This window comes from Petaurus breviceps, unplaced genomic scaffold, assembly GCF_028583685.1.
Source record: "Petaurus breviceps papuanus isolate PSGF00001 unplaced genomic scaffold, PetGlider_PUasm1.0 90919, whole genome shotgun sequence".
Classification (NCBI taxonomy): domain Eukaryota; kingdom Metazoa; phylum Chordata; class Mammalia; order Diprotodontia; family Petauridae; genus Petaurus; species Petaurus breviceps.
The window spans coordinates 37,638,118-37,659,400 of NW_027187378.1; the positions used below are offsets into that span (position 1 = coordinate 37,638,118).

General features: G+C 40.9%; 1 protein-coding gene and 1 long non-coding RNA gene across 3 annotated transcripts in view; one reads left to right on the top strand and one right to left on the bottom strand.

Moving 5' to 3' along the window:
- Nucleotides 1-21,283, top strand: part of SFRP1 (secreted frizzled related protein 1) — an 82,817-nt gene that overhangs the window by 23,749 nt on the left and 37,785 nt on the right. The window lies entirely within an intron of this gene.
- Nucleotides 10,442-21,283, bottom strand: part of LOC138151825 (uncharacterized) — a 30,599-nt gene continuing 19,757 nt past the window's right edge. Inside the window, exons 2-3 of the long non-coding RNA XR_011165929.1 lie at nucleotides 20,063-20,281; nucleotides 10,442-14,465 (exon numbers count right to left, since the gene is read on the bottom strand). This is a non-coding gene — a long non-coding RNA (uncharacterized lncRNA). The remainder of the gene's footprint in view (nucleotides 14,466-20,062; nucleotides 20,282-21,283) is intronic.

A 21,283-nucleotide genomic window follows, 5' to 3' on the forward strand; every position in this document is an offset into this window, starting at 1 on the left:
AGAGAGAGAGAGAGAGAGAGAGAGAGAGAGAGAGAGAGAGAGAGAGAGAGAGAGATTTATTTTCAGTTGGAACCATCTCTTGGCCCAGGGATATAACATAATTCCATTTTTAATTTGTCCCATAACTACCTCATTCACAATTTCAGTCTGAGCATTATTAGGTCTTCTTGTTGTTGTTGAGTCTTTTCAATTGTGTCTGAATCTTTGTGACCCCATTTGGGGTTTTCTTGGCAAAGATACTGGAGTGGTTTGCCATGTCCTTCTTTAGCTCATTTTTAGAGATGAAGAAACTGAGACAAACAGGGTTAAGTGACTTGTCCAGGGTCACACAGCTAGTGTCTGAGGTATTTGAACTCACAAAGATGAGTCCTTCTGACTCCAGGCCTGGTACTCTTTCTGCTGTGTCACCTAGTTGCTTAAAGGCTGGCACGGGGCTTTCTCATTGTGCATTTTTGGTTGGAACAGGCATGCTCAGATTTGTAGACAATCAGAGACAAATTAAGAACCGAGGGTTAGTGAAGAAGAAAGATTTGACTATGGTTATCTTCCTCTAGGCTTTCGGTTGCACATGGGGCAATTTGTCACTTAGTCCATTTTTACCATTTGTCATGTATGTGAAATTTGCCTGAGGAGAGAAATGGAAGAAGATTCAGATTCAGCTAGGTCTCTGGGGTCTAGATTGTGTATGTCATGGTAGTAATTGAAGGACAGATGTGTTTACATCTGAAATTCAGGCTGTCCGTTTCACTGGGCACTCTACTGCACCATTTCCCTCCATTATCTCTCCTACCCCTGGTCCCGAGTGGATGCCTTTATGGTCCATTTGGTTCCATTTCCCTTGATTATTTTGTTCATATGTGTATATTTCCATTTCCTATGGTCCCCTCCTCCCTCATTCAGGGGCCAGTTGGCCTGTTAGCTTCCTTTAAGAGGGAAGCGAGGTATTTTTCTTTCTCTAAAAAATGATTCAGTATAGGAGAGATGATAGATGACTGTAGGAGTTATATTTTTTCATTCATTCAGCTGATATTAAATTCTTACTATGTGTGAATCATTGTGCTAGACGCTGAGGGTGATTCAAGGAAAAATAAGTCATTATGTCTTTGTCTTCAAGGACTTGATAATCGAGTAACAGGTCTAAGATGACTTCACATCTGACTATAACCTGAATCACACACAGAATTAAAAAGTAAAAAAAAAATGCCTCAGAAGAGGAAGAAATCATGTCTGCTTCAGGAAGATTGGAGAAGGCATCATGGAGGACATAGCAATTGATCTGATTCTTGAAGAATGGGACTAGAGTTTTATTTTTAATTAAAGGACATGATTTATTGATGCTTTTTTACATTGCTATCATGTGGTTCAACCAATTGTCAAATACTTATTATGGCACTGTGCTAGCCTATGAAGATATAAGCACAAAAAAAGAAACTAAATAAGTTCATATTCTAGAGCATGGGAAGGGGGTGCCTTAGTGTTGAGAGACAACACGTACATGTACATGGGGTAGAGAATGTGATTTCATTGATATAGGGAGCTCGCACATGAGCATACTTCCTCCACCAATGCAATCTGACACCTTCTCTGCAATTTATAGTGTTAGAGAACTGCCCAGATTCTTGCAAGATTAAGTGAGTTGTTCAGAGTCACAGAGACAGTATATATCAGGGGTGGGACTTGAACCCAGGTCTGAACTGTCTCTGATCCATTAAACCACACTGCCTCTCAGAACATATACATACATACATACATATATACATGTACAGAAAAAAGATAAACTAAACAAAATGTAGGGAAATACACTACATTTCCCAATGACCTTTCCCCTCCCCATCATTAGAACTATCTATTCCTTATAACAAAGAAGTACAATTAAGCAAAAACAAAAACAAAAAATCAACACATTGACCCCATCTGACAACATGTGACTCATCCTGCAGCTCTGGTCCCCCACTTTCCTGCAGAAAAGAGGAATGCATGCTTCTCCTGGTCCTCTGAAGGCACAATAGGTCTCTGAACTGGAGAATTGCCAGTTTTTGTTGTCATTTGTGTTATTGTGGTCAATGATTACATATTGTTCTCCTGAGGGTAGCTAGGTGGTGCAGTGGATAGGACAGCTCTGAACCTAAAGACAGAAATATTCAGGTTCAAATTTGACCTCAGACCCTCATGAGCTGTGTGGCCCTGGTCAGGGCAGGGCAGGGCACTTAACCTGTTTGCCTCAGTTTCCTTAACTGCAAAATGGTGCTGATAATAGCCCTTCTCCACCAGAGTTGTTGTGAGGACCAAATGAGGTGCCATTTGTAAAGCTTTTAGCAGAGTGCTTGGCACGCTTTAGGTGCTCAATAAAAGCTTGCTGCCTTGTTCCCTTCCTCGTGGTTCTGCTTACTTCATTCTATAGAAGTCCACACAAATCTTCCATTGGGTGTGAAGATTCTAGACACAAGGAGCAAAAACACAGAGGCAGGAAAGACAGGGGTGCAGTGGTGGAAGAAGGGGGAGTCCAGTTTGTAGAACACATGGAGAAGGACGACTTGGGAAGAGAATAAGCATTTATATCTTATATCATACCTACTTTATGACAGGGGCATTTATTGGCAACTACTATGTGTCAGACATTCACAAATATCTCATTTAATCCTCCCAACAATCCTGTGAAGCAGGTTCTATTGTTATCCCCATTTTACAGTTGACTAGGAAAAGTTAAGTGACTTGCCCAAGGTCACTGACTGGCCAGGAAGTGTCTGAGGCTGAATGTGAACTCAGGTCTTCCTGACTCCAGGCCCAGCACTCTCTCCACTAAGCCACCCAGCTGCCTACTGTGAAAAGAGAGTATAAAAGGAGAATGAAATGTTCTTTATAACTGAATTTGTAGGATCATAGCATTTCTGGTTAATGAGGGCTTAAGCTTAAAATACTTTGGTTGCAACCTTTTTATTATTGAAGATTTTTCTAAAGCATGAGTTCATGCCCCTTCTTTAATTAGGATAGTATGAGGAACAGAATACAATCTTCCTGTAATCTTACAGGGAATCAGGATTATTTGAAATCACTTGTTCTTATACAGCAACTATAGGTACAGAAGGCAGAGGGGAATGGGAGAATGCGCACAGATCTCAGGATATAATGCACATGTGTGCATGTGTGTGTGTGTGTGTGTGTAAATGTTTAACTATTGGCTCTCTGGAGGAAAAACATAGACATGACATATTTTAAGTTTAATCTGCATTATTAAGAATCTTCTCCATCATTTTCTAAGTCTAGGCAATCAACAAAACAAATCGACCCCTGATTTGTGGTGACTGCAGATTTTCAAGGTGTAAAAATGTTCACAAGGAAAAATTTAGATGTAAATGCCATAACAGCTGCCTCCAGTTCCCCTTTGTCCCCAGTCCTCAGTTTCATCATCTGTAAATGAAAGGATTTGGACTCAAAGGCCTTAGAGGTGCCTTCCAGCTCTAGAGATATGATTCTTTGCTCCTGAGATGGAAATCTGAATCAAGCCTCTTCCTATTTGTGTGATCTTGGACATATCCCTTTTCTGGGTCTCAATTTCATAATTTGAGACATGAGGATGTTGGTTTCTAGAAGATATCTAAAGTGCCTTGCAGCTTTATATCTCATGATTCTTATCTGAGCTTATTTTTTTACTTTGTTTATTGGGTTCTGGTTAATTGAGGTTTTACTGTTGACTTCCTTCCTCTGCCGCCCCACCCACCTTATGTTTTAATAAGAGTCCTAGACTGGGAGCCGAGAGTCTCTGGTACTGGCCTTGTCCCAGTCTCTTTCTAGCTGTGACCTCAGGGACACCCTTTTGCTTCTATTCGAAATGATTTTCTTATCTATAAAATTGTTGTTGTTCAGTCATATCCACATTTTTGTGACCCCATTTGGGGTTTTCTTGGCAAAGATACTGGAGTGGTTTGCCATTTTCTTCTCCAGCTCATTTTACAGATGAGGAAACTGAGGCAAATAGGGTTAAGTGACTCACCCAGGATCACACAGCTAGTAAGGGTCTGAGGCCAGATTTGAATTCAAGAAGATTAGTCTTCCTGACTCTGGACCCAGCACTCTGTGCACTATGGAGCTCCCTGTAAAATAAGGGTATTGAATTAGATCAATCCTAGTCCCTTCTAGCTTTCTAAGTCTGTGACAGTCTTGACTTTCTCTTAAATTATAGCATTCAGAGCAGACCAAATCCAGTTCAACTCTCTTTTTATAGGTGAGGACACTGAGAAGGGAAGTAAGTAACCCAAGGTCACACTGCTAATAAGTAGCAGAGGCTTCCTTGGGCTCCTCCTTTAAGGCTCAGTTCAAATCTAGCCTTCTGAGGCATGCCTTTCCAGGTCTTCCCCCAGCCCCTCTTATTTCCCACATTGTGCTTTCCTTTTGCATTTATGGTCCATTTTCCTTGTATTACTCTAGGTTATATGAAGCTGATTGCATGTGGTCTCGAGTAGATGGTGAGTTCCTTTAGGGCAAGGACTGTGTTTTACCTTTTGTATTACCAGCACTTAACCTGGTACCTGTCACACAGTAGGTGTTTAATAAGTGCTTATTGGTGGCAATGATGAGTTCACATTTAAGCCCTGGCCCCTTAACTCCACATCTAATTTGCCTTTCTTTCACTGTACAAATACCTCCCAAGCTTTACTGATGATTCCTGACATTTGCCTAATGCACTCTGTAAATCTAGTAAACAGCAAGCAATAGATATGCATGGGTTTTTTTCCCCCTCCATTGCTTAAATTCTGTTCAGTTTTGCAGAAATTATTCAATAAATCCAACCTACAGCATTTTTTTTTCCTTAAAAGGGGGAACAAATGGCCAAAAAAAAAAATGCCAGCATGCTCGGGACCTTGCCCTGCCCCAACCTGCTTGGAGCAGCCAATTAAAGATGCATTAGCTTTTGGAAAACTCAAAGGGCTATAGATTGCTCTTGAAATCTTTGTTTAGTCTTTCAGGAGTACTGTCACACGGGTGATTTATCAAAGAAAGTTGTTTATTTGGCAGTAAAATAAACTCCCAGGCTATTCAGACTAAGATTTCCCGTGAATTTCCACCAAGGTAAACATGAATGACTGGCAGATTGCAAATTCCGTGTGAAAGCCAGACGCGTACAATAAATATTTAAAGGCAAGCTTTGCTTGTGTGAGAGGCCCCGGCCTGTCACTGGAGCTGTCATTCTGGCTTTGCCCAGGAGGACCCTGACACCGGCCTGGCAGCCTTGGTTTATCTGCGCCATTAGGAGGGAGCACAAGGCAGGGCCCTTTGCCAGGCCCAGGAGCTGCCGCTGACATGTGGGCCTCCTTCCAGGCCAAGTGCCGTGCTTAGAGCTGGCAAACCAAGACTTCCTGGTTCACAGAAAAGATTTCGAATGGCTTCCTTAAGTACCAAACAAAACAGCCTTGGGATGAGTTATGGGGGAAATGAGCCAGAAGCAGGCAGCTTAGGTTTCCTTTAAAACTGACAGGCATTGATAGGAGTGTAGAATTTGAAGGGACTGGAGACACCGTTTAGTTCAAGGGTTCTGAACCACGAACCCACCAACCCCTAAGGGGTCTGTGAGCAGACTTTTTTTTTTTGGGGGGGGAATCTGTGAACCTGGAAGGGAAAAAATGACATCTTCATTTTCAATGAAATTGGTTTTCTTTGTAATTCTATGTATTTTATGTTATGAATTTAAGAACATTATTCTGAGGAGGGGGTCCACAGGGCTTTACCAAAAACGGTTGAGAACTGTGAATCCAGTCTAGTCTCATCTTTTTACAGAGTATGAGGTCAAGGCCCAGAAGAATTGACCCAAATGACTTGTCCAAGGTCACATAGGTAGTAAAGAGGATTCTGGATTTGAACCTGAGTCCTCTGACTCAGAATCACAGAATCTCAGAGTTGGACAGGATCTCAGAGGCCAGCTAGTCCAACTCGAACCTGATCAAGAACCCTCTTTGCAACATGTGACATCTAGTTTTTGCTTAAAGACATTCTGTGCAGGGGAACTCACTACCTTCTCAGACAACCCATTCCCCATTTTTTTTGTGCTCTGCTTGTGAGGAAGTTTATCTTGACATCAAGTCTAAATCTGTCTATACCCCATGTTCTGTCCTCTGGGACTGAGCAAGGCAACTTTGATCATGCTTCTCCGATGGGATATACCTTCAAATGCTTGAAGATAACTCTCATGCACCTCTAAGTTTACTATTCTCTGGGGTAAACGTTCCCAGTTCCTTGAACCACACTTTATATGACCCTTCATCATCCTGGTTGTCCTTTGGATGCTCTCTGGTTTACTAATGTCCTTCCTGAAATGTGAGGACTAGAACTGAAGGCAGTCCTCTTGCTGTGGTTGGACCAAGACAGAGGAGAATAGGGCTTCCACCTATCTAGTCTCAGACAGCCTACTTTTCTTCAGGTAGCCTAGTATTGCATTAAGCTTTCTGGCTGCCACATCACATACACTTGACTCGTTTTGTATTTTTTTTTTTCAGGAGAACGAATGTCTACTTATATCTCCCCCATCATTTTCTTGTGAAATACAAATTTCAATGTCCTGTCCATCACTTTAGGCTCTCATTCATTTAAGCAACTTGGTTTGGGTAGGGAGGAAAGGATATAGCAGAGTTTGCATTCAGGAGGCAAGGAGTTTGGGAATGAGGACTAGAAAGTGAAATCAGCTGAGTATTGGCACTTGAATTTTATTTTCAAAATATCTCAAATGAAGTCCTCAGGAAGGCAGTTTGGCATAGTGGATAGACAGTTGAATTTGGGTTCCAATCCCACCTTTGACATTTACTAGCTATGTGACCTTGGGTATGTCACTTAACCTCTCAAAGCCTCATTTTTGTCATCTTTGAAAGAGAGGGTTGAGTTCAAATCTGATGGCACTTTGAACTAAGAATAAGTGTGAGAGAGCGGGTAGAGTGCTTGATGTGGCACTGCTAAGGGCTTAGAGTCCCTAGTTTTGCTGCCTCTTCTTCCTCACCATCCACTCCCTTCTCAACCCCTTATAGTCTTCTTTTCCCACCACTTACCTGAAAGTGCTTCATACAAAGTTCCCAGTGATCTCTTCACTATTAAATCCCATGGTCTTTCTGAAGCCTTCATCCTCCTTGGCTACTATGCAGCTTTAAGGGTTGGTGAATACCTCTTCTGCCTGGATAGACCCAGCCCCCTGTTTTGGTGACACTACTCTTACTTAACTGATGGCACCTTTGCAGTCTCTTTTTTCCCCAATCTACCACCCCCTCAGCATGCATCACCCTTAACACTTTATCCTGAACTTCCTTTTTTCCCTCCCTCTATGATGTTTCCCTTGGAGATCAGGTTCCATGGATTCAAGGATTATTTCTACCCATCTCTCTCTCTCTCTCTCTCTCTCTCTCTCTCTCTCTCTCTCCTCTCTTTGTCTCTTGTCTGTCTCTGTCTCTCTGTCTCCTCCCCACCCACCCCCATGTTCACCACATTTTCCCTTTTGAACAGCAGTCGCCCAATGCCAACTTTGTGTAGACATCTCTATTTAGATAGATATCCCATTGGCATCTCAAACTCGATGTATCCAGAATAGAACTCATACTCTTTTCCCTTGAACCTGCCCCTCTTAAAAACTTCCCTATCATCTAATCACTCAGTTTTGTAAATACCAAATTACCTTTGAACTATTTCTCTCCCTTAACACCCAAATCTAAGTTAGTCTTGGTAATTTTATCTCCATAACATCTCTGATATCCTTTGCCTTTTCTATACTCACACAATTATCATCATAGGCTCATTGCCTCTTGCCTGGACAATTGCAGTCATCACTTAATTGGTTTACTTACTTCTGTTCCATTCTTCAATATATCTTTGTCTGCAACACCAGAATAGTTTTCCTGAGGCACAGAACTGACCGTGATACTCCCTGCTCAAAAGCTTTCCATAACTTTCTACTGTCTTGAGGATAAAAGGCAAACTCCTAAGTCTGGCATTTAAAGCCCTCTACAGCTTTACTTTAATTCATCTTTTCGGCCTCATTTTATGTTTTTTCCCTTCACACGCTTCAGTTAAACTGGCCTTCTTATTGTTCTTCATACATGATGATCTATCTCTCTCATTTCTCCGCCCATGCTTTGACTCTTTCCTCCCCCCTCCTTCCTTACCCCTTTTTCTAGTTTCATTTAAGAGTAAGCTCAAGCACCAGCTTCTAATTGAAACTGTTCCTGATCCTCCCATTTAGGAGTCCCTCAGGCCCCGTCTCCTTATATCTATGTATATGCTTATGTATTACGTGTAAATGTCTATGTACATATATACACAATACACATGGGTGTTGTCATCCCATATACTATCCCTCCTCCCCAAGAAGGTAAGCTCTGGAGGGCAGGGACTATTTTACTTTGTTTTTTTTTTTAATCCCCAGCACATAGCATAGTTCCTAGAGTATAGTATATGCTTAATAAAAATTTGTCAAGTGATTGATGGGTTTTAGTAGTATTTTATTTGCCAGACTATCTCTAGTAGTCCAACAAAAGTGGACTAATAGATGATAGGTGTCAAATGCTGCCACCTGCAATACTTGGATTAAAATATAATTGGGAAATAATTAACAAAATAAATAAAAACCACAATAACTCAGATGAAAATGTAATTGGGAAATAATGAAATAAAGGAAAGCAATAGAACACAAATCATCTTAATATACAGTTTTCTAAGCCGATATATAGCCATAGTGCTATGTACTTTTAATGGTCCCCTTTTCTATTCGAGTTTGGCACCACTGGACTGGATGCTTCCTGAATTCACTGTTCCATTCTCCTTTGCACTTGCCCCATCTATTTCCTTCAACTTACAGTGCATTACCTTTTCTGTGTACATATCCCATCCAGAGACTGTTACGTCCTTAAGGGAAGAAACTATTTTTCGTTTTTATCTTTGTGTTCCTGCTGCCCACCAACACCTTTTGAAGTGAAATTGAATCAGAAGCAAAAGTAATTAACTTGAGATTCCAAGAACCAAGGGGCTCATGGTAGAGTGGAAAGAACACTGCCTTTGGAGTGAGAGGGACATGGGTTTAAATTCCACCTCTGACACTTACTGCTTGTGTGACCTGTAAGTAACTCAACTTTTCTGGGCTCTAGTTTCCTCACTGATAGTATAGAAAGGTTGATCTGAGATGTCTGATAGCTCTAGACTATTGATCTCTGAGTCTAGAAGAGGGATTTATATTGTCTTGCTTCTGAGACCATAATGACTTTGAATAAAGTTTCACAAGGTCAGTTCAATCCAACAAAGCATCTCTCTCTCTCTCTCTGGCCTTCCGCTGTCAAATTGAGGATTCATCTAGATGACCTTTAAGGTCTCATCTAGCTCTGAAAAAAAGATCTGTTCCTTCTTTATTTTTGGCAAGGCAGTTGGGGTTAAGTGACTTGCCTACGGTCACACAGTAAGTGTCAAGTAACTGAGGATGGATTTTAACTCAGGACCTCCCAACTCCAGGGCCAGTGCTCTATCTAATGTGCCACCTAGCTGCCCCCCCCCCCTCCCCATATGTTTATTGATTGCATTTGGGAACAAATTTAAAGGCACCAAAGGTGAAGCTCCAATGATGTCAGCAAGGCCACCATTGTAGTTTGGGGTAAGTTTCTGGCTCCACAAGCTGTGGGAAGTAACAGATCCATTCTGTGGCTCATGCCACCAGGAAACCTTTGTTTCGGGTGTGTTGAGTGGGCATCCAGAGCATGTAATCAGCCCGTACCTCAGTCACCACAGAACTGGTCATTACCAGGAGACGCCGTCATTAGGAGCAGTCATAAACCTCCCTTGGCTTTTTTTTTCCAGGCCTTGTTAATGGCCAAGGACAGCAGCCAATACATAGCTAAAGTTGGCCTCATGATTTCTGCATGTGTAATGGCCTTTGTGAAGGCCCCAAGGGACTGGGCCTAGTTCCAGAGATTGTTGTCTTGAGGGACTGTTTCTTGGGGCCAAGTGTTGGCTCTTTTGGTGAGAGAGGAGAAGAGCAAGCAAGTGAGAGGGGGCAAGTCTGTGAACCTGTTTCTGCCAGGACATGGTGTATGTGTGTGTTTGTGTGTGTGGGTGTGTGTCTGGGTGTGTATTTTGCTTAGAGAGAATAAAGGCTCTGGCCATATGTTTTATTAGCAGAGCACCTGCTGCTCAAGACTTCTTTGTAGCCTTTCCCCCAGGTGGTTTTGGAGCAAGAAGAATTTTAGGAACATTTATTCTGGTTTGCCAGTGCTAACTGTAGCACAGATTTCTTCAGGTACTAATGTGGTTCTGGGACCTGGTATTCTTGCTACTTCCCAGGCTTACTGTATTGTTTTGGATTAGTATTTCTTCAAATCCATGATTCTGAGCTAAGTGGTGGCACAGTAAATAGAATGTTGGGCCTGGAGGTAGGAAGACCTGAGTTCAAATCCAGCCTCAGACGCTAGTTATATGACTCTGGGCAAGCCACTTCAATCTCTGTTTGCCTCAGTTTCCTTAAATGTAAAATGGAAATCATAATAGTTCCTACCTCCCAGGGTAGTTGTAAGGATTGAATGAGAGAATATTTATAAAGTATTTAACCCAGTGCCTGGCATGCTGTTGCTGCTTAATAAATACTTGTTTCTTTCCTTCTTATTCCATTTAATCCCATTACTAGATCAGAGAAAACAGCATGAATTAAAAGCAAAAGTCATTTAATTAAGATGGAAGGACAAGATAAATTAAACAGAATCGAAGCAGATAGCAAACATTTTTATTGCCCACAATGGCTGCCAAGTCTTCTGCTTGGTAACTTCCCTTTCAGCTCTATAATCCAGAAAGCTCTGTTGAATTCTCTGACTGAAGAGAACATTGTTTATTTCCAGGGAACTAGAGGGGAAACTTCCCATTGTATTTCTCTCAAATTCAGTCTTATCTCACTGTTTTCTCATGTCTCTGATTCTCCATGGCTGTTGCAACACTATCTTTTCCACAAATCACAAAATATACCCATCCTCTCTTAAAATTGCACATGCTGGAAAGCACACCACCCAATCAGCATTCATATTAGGTGATGTCATCACACAGTGATGCTGAAACATAGCCTTCTTGGAGAAGTAGTCCACATAGAATTGCTCCTAATGACTGCAACTCTCCTGGCTCAATGCATTGTAGGAATATGGAGTCCATAACCACACCTCTTACAAGTGAATGGTACTAGATATGTCCTTAACGTAAAAAGGAACTTGCTTCGTGAAATTTCCCTATGGTAGAGACTTACAGGCAGACTGGAAAAATCTTTTTCCATCTTATATCTTATTCCTGAACCTGGGGTTTATTCTAGGCGTCAAACAGAAGCTGTTCTAGTCCTCTATGATCTTTGAAGTCTGAAGTAGGTACATGGGGCTCCCTGAACTTGGGCTTCTTCTGAAGTAGATTCCAGTGATGAGTAGTGAGGAGCAGCGACCCAGCTATAAGCTCCAAGGACATTTGCTACTACTCCCATATAATGGAGCTCTTTGATGTTTTCTCAAGATGAACATTTCACTGCTTTCTGTACCCAAATAGATGAGCCATAACAAATGATATTTAATGATGATAACCCTGGTCATGAGAGATTCAAGACCATTCCTAACTAGCAAATTGGACTTTGGTGTAGAAAAACAAATTTTAAACAACACAGATTATAAACTAGAATTCCTGTTTCTTCTTTGATATCTACATAATTAAATGAACAGATCATACCCTACCTTGAATGTTTTGGTAAGTTGAGGTTTCATTGACTCTCCAAGTATGATTATGAACCATTAGGCACATAGGGCTATGTGGATATAGAGGGAGACTTTATTTAAAGTTTAAGAAACAATTTCCAAGGAACAATTCTGTGAATCAGAAAGTACAAATATTATCCTCATTTCATAGATGAGTAACAGGATCAGAGAGGTTCTGATTTTCTCAGGGTCATGATGCAGTAGAATGAATCCTGGATTTGTTTGTAATCAAAGAGCCTGCATTTGAATCCTGGCTCTTCTATGACCTTGCATGACTTGGGCAAGTCAGACCTCAGTTTCCTCATCTGTAATATGAGAAGTGGGCTTCAATGATGTCAAGGTGTCTTCCAACTCTAAATCTATGATTGACTCTAAGAGGCTTATGATTTTAGGTAGCTCAAACATCTGCCAAGCGTCAGAACTAGAATTCAAACCCAGGTCTCCTGATTCCAAGTCTACTGCTCTTCCCATGATGGTGCCACATGTATAATGTCATAGGACAGAATCTTTGTTTGTTTCCTGAACCTCTTCTGTCACTTTCTTCTGTTCTTCTGAGACACTGGAAACAGAGTTGGTGTTTTCTGGTAAATGTTTAACAACCAGACCTTGGGTGGGGTGGTGGTGGTAGGATGTACCATGACACACTTATAAATTTCATCTGTAGTATTAACATTTTCTTCATCACTTTTTAAAGTCTAGACAACCAACAACATAAAAAATTAAGCCTTGATTTATAGCATTTGCCAATTTTTGAGGTGTGATTACTCAACGCTGAAAATTTAACAATTAGCCCTCGTGAGTCAATTTAAACTAGCTTTAGTACATCCCTGAGACAGAAAGAACAATTAGGAAGTTATAATAATCTAGATGAGAGGAGCTACAGTCCTGGACTAATGTGGTGGTTGTGCGAGTAGAGAGAAGGGGATGGGTGCAGAATGATATTGTTGAGGTCAAAGTAGTAACCTTTGGCAACAAAAAATGTGGGGGAAGGTGAGAGAGAGAGTCAAGTATGACTCTGAGGTTGTTATCCTGGGTAATTGGGAGGAGAAAAGTTTGTATCAGGAGGAGATTTAAGGAAAAGATGAAAAGTTCTACTTTGAATATGTTGAGTTTCATATGCCTATGAGATGTATGAGATATACAGCAGGAAGTTGGTGATATGGAACTAGGGTTCAGGAGAGATGTTAGGACCAGATGTCAGCTGTGTAGAGATGAAAATTAAGTGCTGGGGAACAACTGAGATCTCTTGGTTTAGAGATAAGTAAAGGTCTGAGAACAGAGGTGTGAGAGATCCACATTTTAGGGGCAAGAAATGGATGACGAACCTTACAAGGAGGCTGAGGAAGAGAGGTCAGTCAGGTAGGAGAAGAATCTCAAGAGAAAAATCATGGAAGCCAAAGGAAAGGAGTGTCTGGGAGAAGAAGGTGGTTGGGCTGCATAGAAAAGCTGCAGAGAAGTCCAGTAGGATGAGGACTGAAAAAAGGCTGATAGATTGAGATGTTAATACAGTCAAGCCTCAGTATTTGTGCAGTTAACTTTCTCGACTTCAAGCATCTGTGTGATTTTGTTAGTATCTTCATTTATACTTTTGCCTTGGCAACCATGCACCATCACGGCTATGCGCAATAGGAAAAAAAAATGATTGTGCCACTCACAGCTTCCAAGCTTGAAGCGTGACTTGGTGTAATAATCGACCAGCTGGTTAGGAGACTTAAAGGCTGCCTATCTCGTCATCAATCACAGCTCTAGGTTAAGCATTGATTCTCCTCTGCTCTGCTCCCAATACTCTGAGACCTTAAGGATCTCAAATGGTGTGTGAAGCAGATGGGATGACAGATTATTTCAAGCTTGTGTGCTCTTCACAATCTCTAATGCCATCCACCAACAGTGAAGGACAGAGTGTCAGAAGTGATGTCAAGACCTTGCCAGTCTTGGTGTCTTCCAACAGTAGCAACTAAATTCCCAGCAACCTCTCCCTTGATTTTCAGGGGGTAGTCAAGATACAGAGGTTTGTAGCAGTGTGGTCTCTAATACAACACCCTCATGCTGCCTTCTGCCACAGTGAAAGGTTAAGATTCAAGTGAAAAAATGCTTTAGTCTTAAGAATTTTGTTTGCTAGATATGACACAACCCTGGAATCAGGAGGACTTGAGTTCAAATCTGGTCTCAGACACTTACTAGCTGTGTGACCCTGGGCAAGTCACTTTACCCTGTTTGCCTCAGTTTCCTCATCTGCAAAATGAGCTGGAGAAGAAAAAGACAAGCCACTCCAGTATCTTTGCCAAGAAAACCCCAAATGGAGTGACAAAGAGCCAGGCATGATGGAAAAATGGTTCAATGCCTAGTTATACAAAGTGCTTTACAGATTTAAGAAAAATATTAATTCTCCCTAAAATTTTGTGAGGTAGATAGTGCAGTGATTATAATTTCCATTTTGCTGGTGAGGAAACTGAGATACAGATAGAATAAGTGATCTGGTCAAGGTCATGAGAAATGAGGCATTCTGAGAATAGCTGCTTTAGTGCAAGAGTATTGGAGAAAGAACTGAATTTGGACTCTGGGGAACTGTCTTCAGTCCAGGTTCTCTATGATGTTGAACTTCATCTCTATCTATATTTTGTCTCCCTGGGTCTCAGTTCTTCATCCATAAGATGAGAGTTGGACAAGAATACAGGACCTGGATGTGGGTTCCAGAACTTGCAATCTGTGTGATCCACTGGGCCTCAGTTTCTTCATCTGTAAAATAGGAGGGGTTAGGTTAGATAATCTCTTATGTCCATCTCAGCTCTAAATACCATGATCTGAACCCACTCTTAAAGCTCTCAGTTAGACACCCCCCCCCCAATCTGGGGATTGAAGACAAACCCATTTAGAATAGATATTCCATACCTTTTCTGTGTTTCAGGTGCCAGGTCCCCCAAGGGCACTCAGTGAATACCTAATGAATAGGAACAAAGGCTTGCACTGTGGAATAACTGAAGGAAAACTGCCTAGGAGGTAGGAACTCTGGGAGTTTTAGTTCCAGCTTTGCTGGTAACTAACTGAATGACCTTGGGGCAAGGGAAGCATTTATTGAGTGCCTCCTATGGGCCAGGCACTGGACCAAGTGCTTTACAAATATGATCCATAGTCCTAGGAGGCAGGTGTTACTATTGTCCCTATTTTACAGCTGAGGAAACTGAGACAAACAGAAGTTAAGTGACTTGCCCAGGGTCACACAACTAGTATCTGAGGTCTGATTTTAACTCAGCTCTTTTTGACTCCAAGCCCAGAATTCTACCCACTGAACCAAATAACTGCTTCCAGGAGCTAGGCAAGACATTTTTATTTCTCTGGACATCAGCTGCTTTCTCTATACAATGAGGGGTTTGAATTCTCAGAACTCTGATGTTCTGTTTTATCTTTAAAAACCTTTGCTTCTTTCCTAGCTCTTCTCTATAACATAAAACCAAAGAATCTGGGGACTAGAAAGGGTGTTAAAGATTATCTGGTCCAGTCTTCTTATGTGGATGAGGATAGTTCTGAGAATGACAGCAACTTGCCTCAAGTTATGCAATGAATTTGTAGATAAATTAGAATGAGAAACATGCTCTTCTCATTACCAGCACAGTGGACCTGGAGCACAAAGCATGGGCTTTCCAGAGAAGATATTTCACAAAGAGAGACTATTTTGCCTCAATTTTCTTATCTGTAAAATGGGTTGGAGAAGGAAATGGCAAACCGCTCTATTATCTTTGCCATGAAAACACCAAATAGGGTCATGAAGAGTTGGGTATGACTGAAAAATGACTGAACAACAACAAACAAAAATCGTTGGGAGAAGCAGATTTGTTGAGCCATGAGAAAAGAGAATCATTGTTGGACCAAGTTAACTCCTACTGTCATTTCTGAGCCTTGATTTCCCAGTAAAGAGAGAAGCTTTATCAAGATGACCACTAGGCTTTTAGGGGACCTCCAAAGGGGTACATTGATTGTTTGCTAAGAGTTCTGATGGGGGATTATTATTTGCTCCCAGCACTGCATTAAAGTCTGTAATTATGGGTCACCCAGAATGAGGAAGATAATTAGGTGGTTTCCTCACCAGATTGAGGATGACATTAAGGGGTGACCCATTCTACAATCTAGGATGGTACTAGAACTGACATCTCTAGATTGCATAGGAGAAAGCTTGACAAGAACACAGCCCCTCTCTTCAGTATTTGAATGGGGGTCCTGTGGAAGATGGACTCATTGAGTTCTGCTTGGACTCAGAATTATGAGGATATGTGTGCCTAGTTATGCCTAGGCCAGGCATGACTGAGTCCAGTTCAGGTTCAAGACTAGAAGCAAGGGAGACACTCACAGTTCATTGTTAGTAAAAGAAGGCTTAGCCGTATCATGGAAAGGATGTTCAGCAAGAATACTGAATTAGCTCAGCTAGACTCATGCCTCCTTGTTTCCATACAGAAATATATCCAGTCAATAGGGCACAGTGTGGTGATATGAAGGACCATGGCATATCTGTCAACTCTGAGGAGACTTTCTTGTGGCTTTATTTCTTATGAATTTAGGAAGCTAGGTGGCATATTGGATAGTATTGGATCTAGAGTCAGGAAGCTCTGGACTCAAATCTGGTCTCAGACACTTAACTAGCTGCATGACCCTGGGAAAGTCACCTAACCTCTGTCTTCTTTAGCTTCTCTATCTGTAAAATAGAGACAATAATAGAACCTACCTCCCAGAATTGTTATGAGGAAAAAATTAGATGAAATTCATAAATGTTAGCTATTCATCATCATCATCATCATCATCATCATCATCATCATCTAAATAACTTCTATCAATAGCTCAAACTTTAGGCCTCAAGTCTCAGGGATAGATTCCATGCCTTTTAGGGAAAAAAACTATCCTGTCCTACACAGTAGGGGACCCTAGGAGTTCTTCCTCTCACCACGTATTAGGTAGCTGTTTCAGGGAAATAGATTTCAGCTAAATGGAAAGAACAGCTTCCCAAATATTAGAGCAGACCCAAGGGGAGGGGGCTGCTTTGGAAGGTGGGGCATTTCCCATTACTAGAGATCTTTAGGGAGAGGTGACTAAGTGACTGCTTGTCTGGAATATTACTGAGGGGATTCCTTCTTAGGGATGCCATGTTCTGAAGAGCCTCTGAGCTCCCTTCCAAATCAAATCTTAGGAGTGTGTAGACAGAGAAGCATTACAATTAAAAGAACATAAGCAGTCCTTACAGTACAGAGGCAGAGTGACTTAGAGCAGGAGTTCTTGGCCTTTTTCTGTGTTACACCTCAATTTGTTAACTGGTAAAACCTGTGAACCCCTTTACAGGATCATGTTTTCAGTACACAAAATGAAATATGTAGGATTACAAAGGAAGCAAAACATATTGAAATACAGTTATCTAAATGTTTTCAAAAGCAAGTTCACAGACCCCAGGTTAAGAACCTATGACCTAGAGGGCACTAATTGAATAATTGGGTGTTTTTTTTTTTTAGCAGACAAGAGGATCTGAATCTTCCTGCCTGTGTTTTAGTGCCTTTCATTTTCCCTGATTGCTGTGCCAGCTGAGCCCACAACCTAGCTTTTGTCTAGAACCATTTGGGCTCAGACCGATTGACGTGCTCTTGGCATTCCCAGCCACCCATGTCTTAACTCTGACACCCATGGCTCATCACAGGAAGCCCCTCAGCACCTAATCACAGTGGAATCTTGCTGCCCTACTTGGAGAGCCCCAGGAAAGTCTTTCTGTTCCATTTGAGGTTGCCCGGATACCCACTAGCGCTGTTGCCCTGGGTGTTTGTGCCAGCAGCCCACACACTCAGCCTCTCTCTTTTCTTTAAATGGCATTAATGTATTTTGCAGACACACCATTTCTGGAACAGGATTGTAACAATAAGGTCTCTCTCCAGGGAGCTCTATACAGTTTAGAGATGATTAACATCCAACCTGACCCCTGACCATTCTTGTAAGCTTGGAAGATGGACAGTTTCTATTAACCCAGTTTCTAGGCTAAGAAACTGAGGCACAAGAAATTTGATAATAGAGGAAGTTTCATGATGAAAATCTAGACTGTTTGTTTCAATGCCCATTTTAAAATTCTGTCCCAAAGGAGGTAACAGTTCTTTCACCAGCATCTGATGCTCAGTTTTCAGTGGGGATATGAACATGGTATTGTGAAGTTGAGTGTTAAACCTGGAGTCAAGGACTTTGGTTCAAATCTGGGCTCTTACACTTATTAGCTGAGTGACCCTGATTGTGCCCCCTGCTCCAACTTTGTATAGACTTGCAATCTGGGTTTTTGCACTTTCTTCCAAATTAACAAATTTACTTCAATCTAGCAGAGGTGATTAGGATGGTGAGTAGTCTTTAACTGATACTGTGTGAAAAGGAATGGTTTAAGAAATTATGGATGTTTAACTTAGAGAAGAGAAGATTTTGGGGGAATGGGATTCTGATCTCACTTTTAAATATCTGAAGGAGACAGTCAAAGAGGTAGGCTATCAGAGGTCAGCTGGTCCAATGCCCACTGGAAACACGAACAAACACATCTCTCCATCTACCCCTCTACTGATCTTCCTGGTGTGATTTCAGAGGAAAGAACTGGAACCCATACTGCAAGTTATGGGGATAGCAATTTGAACTCTCTATAAGGAAAAAATTCTTGAATATAGATGCCAGTAAATGGAATGGATTGCCTTGTAAAGTAGTAAGTTCTTCATCCCTGGAGGTGTTCAAGTAGAAGCTGTATAATTGCTTGTCGGGGCTACTGTACAAGGGATTACTGTAATTGATGAGAGATAGATGACTTTTAAGGTTTTTCTACAATTCTATGATTTAATGATTCCTTAGGGCACTGGTCATTTTCGTGCTCCTGATAACAACAACAACAACAACAACAATAATAATCTAGCATTCATGTAGCTCTTTAAAGTTTGCAAAGTGGTCTACAAATATTATCTTATTTGATCTTCACAAAAATACTGAGAGGAAGGTGTTATTATTACCCCCATTTTACATATGGGAAAAAAAACTGAGACAAACAAGAGGTAAGTGAATTGCTCTGGTTCATACTGCTAGTAAGTGTCACAGGCTATATTTGAACTCACATCTTCCTGACTTCCAGGACTCACTCTATCCACAATGGCTCTTATCTGTCTCAGTGATATTGCTTATCTTAAAGGTGGATGCATTTGATTGGCTGGGTCATAATGTAATTTTTTTTTACCCTGTTGGATAAGAAAGAATATACCTGAGGATACATTGTATAGCTTATAAATTAAACAGATCCCTGGGAGCCAGATGGATCTGACCACAAGTTAACCACTAATCTTACAGTATTAACTTGGGTGACTCTGTGTTAACCCAGGAAGGAATGGGAGGAGTTTAGCACCTTGTATAAATAGATATCACATGTTATTACATACTTGTCTTTGAGTAAATATCAGATTGATGTGTATCCCAGGGATGATAATTTATATTTATTAGTGCTTTAAATTTTGTTGAGCACTTTACATACATTATGTCACTTAGTTATTACAATTCCATGAGGTAGGTAGTATAGATATTGAATGCTTTTATTTTAAAAAGATAACAGAAATGGCATTGCCACCAATCATAATAATTTAATATAGATGTTAAGCTGATAGAAATTAATTGTGACAAAAAAAACCAGAAGAGCCTAGAAAATGCCTAAGTCAGTAAACATCTGACTTGCTTGCCAATTGGAGAGAGATGGCTGCCAAAGGCAACATTGGGTTAGAATATAAACTTGTCTATAAAATCTTACAAAAAAGAAGATGATGGATGATTATAAGCAGCGTTGTCTCATAAAGCAGAGAGAAGCCATGGAGGGTCAAACCTCATAAAAGTGGGCAGACTATCCAACTAAGAAAAATCATCCCCAGGGCATCCAAGGATTGAATAGAAAGAGAACTATGAACAGAAGAAAAATGGAAAATATTTACAAAAACTATTTCAACAAACAGGTTTTTTTCCCACTAAAGATAGTGGGACCATACTTGGACCCTATCATCAAAATCCCCTATGTGCTGATAGAGGAGGTATAGGGATGGCACCAGAGAGAAAAAGATAGTAAAAGAAATTTATTGGATTATATATATATGTATATGCATAAATATATATATATATATATATATATATATATATATATGGAAAGTATATATGCTGTATGCCTTCAGTTCTGAGGTCACTGAGGGATTGGTTATTCAGGATTCCTTGGAAGATGTAACAACGGAAATAATTCTGTTTAATCAACATCTGATAATAAGTATTACATGAGGCATAAAACAGGGAGGTGTGTGCTTGCTGGAAATACTTACCACTGTGATGGTGGAGATATAGCACAGAGTCCAAGTTGAGGAGGATGGTAAAGATCTCCAGATGTTCCTTTTCTATGGATGACATTGTGTAGGCTGCATCAAGCCCCTAAACACCGTAGAATCCCTGAAGGAAATCTGCAATCAGGAGCTTGGACTGTCCGTTCACACAGGAAAGGCCAAATGGATGAAGAATTTCTGTTGTTCAGTTTCAACATGCATCTGTATAGATACCATATATAGAATTTGTCCAATAAATAGTGTCTTGGACAAGCAAGACAGATGAATGATGAGCCAGACCCAGAGCTGATAAAGAGGAGAGTAGGTTATAGTGCTTTTAGGATATCATGAAGTACTTTTACTGATCCCAAACTTTCTGTGTCAGCAAGAGCCCAATTTTTAATACAAACATCTTACTGGGGTGCTGTATAAAAGTGAGACCTGGAATACTGCTACTACTGAAGAACTAAAGATAAGCATCATACAGAAGGCAATGAAAAGATGCCCAAAGGTTGATGTCAGATGATTATCTATGCATATATACATATATCTAATGAAAAACTCTGAAGAACGAGGGTAAAGGATTCAGAGAGAAGGGCTGGTCGTATGTTGAGAATGAAGGGATAAAAGTTGGTATACTTCATTGGTACCTTCATGATAGAAAGCAATGAAGGCTTCCAAGACTTTGGTTGGACTACCCATGGCAAACTTTCAGAAGGATGTGGTCAGATGTCATATAGGATAGGCAGACATGGGATGTGATCTGCCTTATTGGAAGGAACTCCCAAATTGATGAGCTCAGAGGTCCATTTGAGTATTTATTTAGTGTTTTAAAGATGAGGGAACAGAAGCCCTGGGACTTCTGTGACCTTCTTAGGACCAGGTGACTAGTAAATGCCAGATGTGGGATTTGAATGCAGGTCTTCTTACCCAGAGTCTGGTGTGCTCTCTGCCACACTATAGTATGTGCCTATTTAATTTGTCTTCCAATTTTCCAGTGAAGACAATGAATGAAATCTGGAATGAGATATTGCTACCAGAGCAGGTTTTTTCTGCTATCCTCCACTCCACCCCCACCCCATTTCTTCCTCCCTTCCCCCACCATTCTCCACAGAAGGAACATCCATTCTCACCCCTCACCCCAGGATGGAGACAGCCCATCTGCACAGCCCTTGGAACGAATTCTTCTGGTGATTTTGTTTATTGTTTTTTTCTGTTCCCAGT